Consider the following 8,714-nt stretch of genomic DNA (forward strand, 5'->3'; position numbering starts at 1 on the left):
TCGAAGTTGAGTCTAGTCGATGAAAACTATTTTACTTACATGGTTGTGAGGCCCATGGGCCCACATAACCATTGGGTGGTATTATGATCTTTTATTCCTCGTCTATACTCTGGGACTCTGATCTCTCTTCTATTCGGGTTAAAAATGAACTTGCTAACTTTAACATTAGGTTCTCATGATCACATCCACCTGGAGAGCCCCTTATCATAGATGATCGTCTGCTGCCCCAGAAGGTTCTGAAGATACTCTGCGATGTTCTCTCGAGGATATGTGCCATCGCTATTGCAACTCCCGTCCATCGATAAACCACTATGGATAACCACGTGCACTTGCCATTCATGCAATCGTTCCCCGTTGCTCTTGTTATTACAAGATGCCCCGAAATACTCTCCGTTATCCCAAGCATTCTTTGAGCTTACTGCCTTGTAGTTCTTTATACACATGAATACCCCTACGGATAATTCCTCGCATCTATCGAGTATCCGTTCATCCCCAGTCGTTCGTAGGCTTCATAAGATACTCTGAAATCCTATCCAATTTTTCGAGAATCCTCTTCAAACTATTGTTCTACAAATACTTGTCTGCTTACCCTATGGATGCTTCCCATATGTCTAGCAATATTCATTGGTATCCTTTGATACCGTCATTTTGATCCTATTGATTCAACATGTGAGCGAATGCGTGCAACCATCAGTTGATCCTTTTAAATTATCTTTCCGGCCCAGACGTCATTTTTGAACATGAGCTGGTTCTCGACCAATCAATTTGCCGACGATTGTAACCCCTAAGTCTATCCAACTTACCCATCCTTAATCAGACCGTTTGCTTTTGATCCTTCATTTTGGAAGTTATAATTCCTTTGTTAGCTTAGCATCGAATTATTCAGATGTTCTATAATCCAATGCATTTGCATTCTTTCTTCCCCTGATTGAGTACCTGTACTCACATCAGCTCCGGTGTGGACTGCCATGCCCTTTGCTGGGTTATTATCCGATAGTATCCCTCACATTCAAAATTTAGTTACTCCCATGATACATACTGTCTTTGACAATTTGTATCCTCTGCTTTTGTCAACCATGCTCTACAATCGAGCTTGTGTTATTTACTCTAGAAGTTTGTAGTATATGTTCCTAAGATGCCCTAATGGGTTGAACCAATGCCTTCCCTAATCTGTATGAACTCGGGAACTTCTACGGGTCATACTCTAATGCCACATAAATTTCTACATTACAACTTCGTCAAAGGCAAGGTGTGAATGAAAGGTTATACATTGGAGAAGTGGGAGTCAACCTTGAACTCTGTGTTCATGCCCATGGAAACGATGTAGAGCTTATCATGATAGCTTCTCGTAACAATAATTATTCACTTGGCATAATTTGATCTTGTATCTACGGTTTTGTTCTTTACAATCGTGGTTCCGACCATGATTGTTCTTCTTTGATCCCATTCTCGGACAAGTTATAAGTACTTGCCTTTTTCAGATCAATACGTCGGCCCAACCTCTATTTTGATCAACTTTCGAGTATTACCCCCTGGTATCTCGAGGATATCAACCCATTACACTAAATCTTATGAATTATTAATGAAATAGTACCTTTCCCCGTCATAGTCACTCCACGGGTTTTGGGTTGTCGTCAACCGGGAACACTGATTTGTGAATCGAATCAACACTGTGATTCAGTACTCCCAGTACTTTGTTGTCGAGATGTTTAATACTCCATCACTTCACTCCTAGCCTGATCAGCTACACAGTATCGTGCTGATTTTAACTATGCTACCTTGTCCTTAATTCTCGTAGCACCACTTTCGGCAATGAGCTAAGCTTACATCGATCTTCCTCGGCATATCATTTCACCTTGGACATCAAGCTTGATTTCAAGTTTGTACTATACTAGTGGTTTCAATAACCTTTCGCTCCATCATTCATTTGACTTGATGTCATCGCCAATCTATTACATCTTCATGAAATCTCGCGACAAATGTGTCATGAACATCATCAATATTCTGAGCTCTTCCAAGATATCTATCGAATTCTTGATGAGAAATACCACCCTTTGCTCTGGGTGAATTGTGTTATCATTGACCACTTTATGGCCTTTCGTTCAACAAACTTGTTCGTGTTTTGTGTTATACCTTGAGCTCCTTGCTATCTAGCTCATGTTCTGTTTTACCTTGGAGTATTACCATCTCTTTTTGTCAAGAATGTGGTGAGAATTGCATCACCTTTTAAGAATTCTTGATATAATAACACTTCTCGCCATCTCCGTTCATTCCTTGGTCCCTGTGTTGTTTTTAACCGGAATAATGACAATTGAGCTATGACTCGTGAATTCAAAACTTCTAGCAACCATATTGCTTTGAAGTGAATGGGCGATAGTTTCATTATAAGTCTTTCGTAAATTGAATCACCATTCTAAACATTGATCATGCTACCTAAGCCCATATTATGGGAGCATCTTTCAACCAATGTTTAATTGTGTAGGTTTTCCTTGAGCATGCATCATTATACCATTTGATCTGGCAAATGTTATCTCCTTGTTCACATAATTGTGGAAATCCATCCTTTGGAAATCTCGATGATTTTTCGCTGAGTCCATCAGCCACCTCATCATCCTCTCCTTGATTTACTGATGAACTCTTATTTTGGAACTCCCTTCCATAGTTCATTTCCTAAGAATCTTTATGATGCCTTCTCGTCAATTCATGTCGCACATTTTTATCTCAGGATCCCGAGTCTGAGGTATCCTGACAACAATCAGATCTGAATCTCGGTCAGATATGATGGTTGGAACATATTTCCAAGAGTTATAACATTGGTCTTTATATGACCCGGTAAGGTGATGTCATGCGTAGCACACCTGGCCGGAGGACCTATTGTTATAGTTTCCTTTTTAACAAGGTTAACCATTTTTCCATGAGGAGATTGAATGCCTTGTTTAAGAAGCTTATCCTGATGGATCCTTCGTATATCCGAAGTCCGACCTTTGCTTGAAGACCATGTCAATGCTATCTCGAAGCATGCATGTGGTACTCCTATCATCAATAAGAACACTTGAAGCACGATGCTAAATTTTCTGTATCAATTATCCAAACACCATTGTATGGGTAATGTTATGAAATTCCTCTCCCCTTACCTAAATGGTTTTCTACTTTCTATCATGTCAGGGATATCATGCTCTGCTTGTCCTTGTGGAGGATATCCCCCTGGAATATGTGTATCAACAAATTTTCCTTTCCATTGGTTTGTTTAGACCGATAATCACGTTTTCCTTTCCATTTGTTTTGTTTAACCTTTCTCGTGATCTACACATAATCTAAGCAGTAATAATTCTCTGCTTATGTAACACCCCGGTGGTACAACTCTGCCCATAAAACCCTGTTACTATTATTGAGGACATTCTGGTAACCACCGATGGACGAGAACTTTGCCTATTGGTCCGCCTCGTTCAACGAGCAGGAGAATGGTTCTCTTTGTTCCTCGCCCTTGGTACCGATGTTGTTGCCGACATAACTGACAGGTTATCCTCCGGCATGCCTTGCTTACATGATCGTGCAAGTCGCCACAGCCTTCCTACTTTTAACCCACATGGTGGGACCATAACCCACAGTTCCACAGCATCGAAACCTGACTCTCCTGTACACCCATGTTGCCAAAGATAGTCCGGGCACTTGATTTCATATGTAATTCATGGGTCATCTTCCTGGTAATCTATTTTGGTATCAGACACAACACTTATTCCCATTACTTTGAACCCCTTTCACGCCCTATTTCAGACATCGAACGATTGCATGCCCGCTCGAAACTTCCCATAATACCTCCTCGCTTTGCTCTTGATATTGTATTAAGTTTCAATTCGAGAGTTACTTTCCGCCACCTTCCCTGATGTTATCTACTAGATAAGCAAACATTGTAGCGGTCCGTTCTTCCGTAATACCCCCTTATCCTTTCGTAAGTACGATGGAGTTCTTGAAGAAAGGGCGACAATTTCATCATGATGCATTGGAATAAAGAATTGAAGACATCAATGAAAGTGATTAACTTCTTCGAGAAAATCCGTTAGAATATCGTAACCAGAACTTTCCCCCTTACTTCCCTCTTAAATCTCGGGACGAGATATCTTGTAGTGGAGGAGAATTGTGAAGCCCGGATAATTAGACTACAGTAATTCCCTGCTAATGATGCCACGTCACCTCTGTCACTGTAGTTAATCTCGGGTTAGGTCAAAACTGATTCAAACTCAAAAATTGAATTAAAGGCAAACAACAAAAGTTCTTAAACTTTAAAACTAAAATGTCCGGGTTGAGTCAAATAATGCATACCACACTTTTATAAAATGTTTAAATCCTCTAAAATGAATAAAACAATAGCAAATACAATTATTTAAATGCTTTAAAATAATAAATATTTTCAAAACTAAATTGTTATAAGTAATTAAACTATTATGGCAGTGGCATAATTTGTAGCATCTATTTAGGTGCCACTTTGGTATTTTACTAAAACTAAAATAAAAGGGAACTAAAAGAAAACAGAAAAGAAATAAAATAAGTAGTAAGAAAATAAACAAATAATTAAAATGAAATCCCACCCGGCCTAACTAGGCCTTGGCCCAGCTGGCCAGCCCAGCTCGCTCCCTGGCCTATGACTTTCCCGGTCGAAACCCTAACCGCACCCATGATCCCCACTACCCCCCCTCGCGGTCCATACTCCTTCCCCCTCCCGCACGATCTCCTCGCTCCTCTCCCCCACGCGACCCGATCTGGATCGGGCAACCGCCCCTACCCCGTCGCCCCACATAGCAAGCACCCCGATCCCGTCGCCGGACTTCCCCACCACCGCGACGACCGCGTCGACCCCCTCCCCGGCGGCCACCATCGCACCTTCATCGAATCTCCACCATCACCGCCGCCGCTCGCCGTCCCTGGAACCGCCTCGACGCCGACTGCCACAATCCCTTCGTCGGACTGCCTCCCCTACATCGTCGTCGTCCCTGGCCTACTCCCGCGCCCCGCTGCCCATTCCCTACGGCCCTAGTGAGCCTTGCCTCTCTGCCTCTCTGCTCCTCGCGCCGCCCCGCAGTCGCGCACGCGCGCACCCGTGCGTTGCCCGCGCCCTGGATCTCCCTCGTCGCGCACCAGCCAGGCTTCTGTGACGTTGCCATGTGCACCACCACCGTGTCGAACCCCTTTCCCCCGCATGGTGGCCTGGCCGCGCCCACGCCATGGCACTGCTTGGCCGCGCCACTGCCAGCTACAGTGCTACTGCCTTCTCCACCCATGTCCAGTGGCGCCTAGCCACCTCCTGCTGCCGCTCCGGCCACCCCGAGCCGCCTCTGGCCGCGTACCGGCGGCCCTGGCCATGCCCCCTGTCGCCGGCCGGCGCCTCGCGCTCCTTCGTGGCCTCGCCGTGGCCGCGAACCACCACCGCGCCCGCTGGCCGCAATCGGGTCTGCCCCGCCCCGTGCGTCCGGGCTGCACCTAGCACCCGGTGCCCTTTAAGGCCCCTGGCCCAATGACAGCCGGGGCTCAACCCCCCCAAAACGATTTTTTATAAAAAAGAATAAAATAATGATAATAAGTAGTTAAAGATATTAATTAATTAATTAATTAAATTAATGAACTTAATTAGTTAGGTTTAATTAAACTAATTAAAATCTATTACCCTAATAACCTAGTTAGACTAAATTAACTAATTAGTTAATGTAACAGCCAATGATAGGGGGCCCCCACCCCCTGTTGACCAGTCAAACGTTGACCGGTCAACTGGGACCCCATGGCACACCTGTCAGCCTCTGGTACACTTCAGTGTACGCAGAGCTGGGCGCACCTAGCATTTAGCTAGTTAATTTTGAATTAATAATGATTCCAGAATATTACTAAAACTTGAAAAAATCATAATAAATAAATCGTAGCTCGGATGAAAAATATTTTGTACATGAAAGTTGCTCAAAACGACGAGACAAATTCGAATACATAGTCCGTTCATCCACCGCACATCCCTAGTATAGCGAACACGCAACTTTCCCCTTCCGGTTCACCTGCTCAAAAACGCGAAACACCGGGGATACTTTCTCGGATGTTTCCCCCCTTCACCAGTACCATCTACTGCCGCGGTTAGGGCACACCTAGCACCGCTCATTGTCATGTCATGCATTGTCATGCTTATGTTTGCATTATATTTATTGTTTCTTCCCCCTCTTCTCTCCGGTATACTACGAGACCGACGTTGTTGCTGCCCCGTTCGACTACGGAGTTGACGACCCGTCCTTGCCAGAGCAACCAGGCAAGCCCCCCCTTGATCACCAGATATCGCCTATTCTTCTCTGTACTGCTTGCATTAGAGTAGTGTAGCCTGTTAATGTTCGATTACTCTTATTCTGTTGCATAGCCTGTCATTGTTCATACAGTCGTTGATACATTACCTGCAATCCTAAATGCTTAGTATAGGATGCTAGTTTACCATCATTGGCCCTACATTCTTATCAGTCTGCCTTGCAATACTATTGGGCCATAATCACTCGGGAGGTAATCACGGGTATATATTATACATATATACATATTATACAGATGGTGACTAAAGTCGGGTCGGCTCATTGAGTACCCACAAGTGATTCAGATATGGGGGCTAGAAGGACAGGTGGCTCCATCCCGGTAGAGGTGGGCCTGGGTTCCCAACGGCCCCCGACTGTTACTTTGAGGTGGGGCGACAGGACAGGTTGAGACCACCTAGGCGAGAGGTGGGCCTGGCCCTGGTCGGCGTTCGCGGTTACTTCATAATAACACGCTTAACGAGATCTTGGTATTTGATCTGAGCCTTCCCACTCGCCTATACGCACTAACCAACTACGCGGGAACAGATATGGGCACTCGACGTCGTGGTATCAGTCGAAGTCTTCTTGACGTCAGCGACTGAGCGGCGCGCGCCGGGTTGGACTGGAACGCCCGTCCTTGTATAAGGAAGGCTAGGTCTGCTCACCGACCGCGTTTGCAACATGCAGGTGTGTAATGGGCGATGGGCCCAAACCCCTGCGTGCATAGAATTTAGACCGGCATGCTGACATCTCTGGTGTGCCTAGGTGGGGCTGCGACGTGTTGATCTTTCGAGGCCGGGCATGACCCAGGAAAGTGTGTCCGGCCAAAGAGGATCGATCGTGTTGGGAAATGTGGTGCACCCCTGCAGGGAAGTTTATCTATTCGAATAGCCGTGTCCCTCGGTAAAAGGACGACCCAGAGTTGTGCCTTGACCCAATGATAACTAGAACCAGATACTTAATAAAACACAACCATACAAGTTCCAGAGACATCCGGTGATCGCTTTTCCACAGGGCGACGAGGGGAGGATCGCCGGGTAGGATTATGCTATGCGCTGCTACTTCGAGGACTTCAATCTATTCTCTTTTACATGCTGCATGACGGAGGTTGCCAGAAGCGTAGTCTTCGATAGGACTAGCTATCCCCCTCTTATTCTGGCATTCTGTATGTCAGTCCACCGATATTGTCTCTTTACACATATACCCATGCATATGTAGTGTAGATCCTTGCTTGCGAGTACTTTGGATGAGTACTCACGGTTGCTTTGCTCCCTCTTTTCCCCCTTGTCCCTCTTCTTCCCGGATGCCGCAACCAGACGTTGGAGCGCAGGAGCCAGACGCGACCGTCGATGACGACGCCTACTACAATTGAGGTGCCTATTACTACGTGTAGGTCGCTGACGATGACCAGGAGTAGTTAGGAGGATCCCGGGGAGGAGGCATGTGCCTCTTTCGATCTGTATCCCAGTTTGTGCGAGCCGTCTTATGGCAACTTGTTTAACTTATGTCTGTACTCAGATATTGTTGCTTCCGCTGACTTGTTTATGTTCGAGCACTTGTATTCGAGCCCTCGAGGGCCCTGGCTTGTAATATGATGCTTGTATGACTTAATTTACTTTTAGAGTTGTGTTGTGATATCTTCCTGTGAGTCCCTGATCTTGATCGTAAACGTTTGTGTGCATGATTAGTGTACGATTGAATCGGGGGCGTCACACCGCGCGCTCCGCCACGTTGCCATTGCCCCAACCACGCCCTGCCCCGACCACACGCCGCCGCCATGTTCGTTCCGGCCGGCTTCCTCTCTGTATTTTCCCCATATTTTATGTTGATATATATGATGATTTGTTTTTTGTATTTATATAAAAATGTACATATGTATGTATGTTGTCTGTGTATATATGTTCATATATGCAAAAGTTAGATTTTTAGAAAAGTTTTATATATTTAGGAAGAAGGAAGAGAATGAAGAAGGAAGAAGAGGAAAAAGTTGTATATATGCAAAAGTTACATTTTTGGAAAAGTTTTATCTAGGAAAATAGAAGAAGGGAGAAGAATAAAAAGAAGGAGAGGAAAAAGGAAAATAAGAAGAGGAAGAAGGAGAAGAAGAAGGGAAGAAGAGGAGTGGAAGAAAAGGAGAAAAAAATAAGAAGAGGAAGAAGAAGAAGAAAAAAGAGGAGAGGAAGAAGAAATAGAGGAGAAGCAGAAAAAATAGAATTATAAAGAGGAGAAGCAGAAGAAATAGAGGAGAAGAATAAGAAATAGAATTCTCATCTTTTTTTCTTCTTTTTTTCTTCTATTTTTTCTTCTTCTTCTTTTCCTCTATTTTTTCTTCTTCCTCCTCTTCTTATCTTTTATCGGGAGCGAGGGTGTCGGGAACTGGGGTGTCAGAAACTAGGGTAGAGAGGG

The sequence above is a fragment of the Triticum aestivum genome, chromosome 4A (genome assembly GCF_018294505.1).
Source record: "Triticum aestivum cultivar Chinese Spring chromosome 4A, IWGSC CS RefSeq v2.1, whole genome shotgun sequence".
In the NCBI taxonomy this organism is placed as follows: domain Eukaryota; kingdom Viridiplantae; phylum Streptophyta; class Magnoliopsida; order Poales; family Poaceae; genus Triticum; species Triticum aestivum.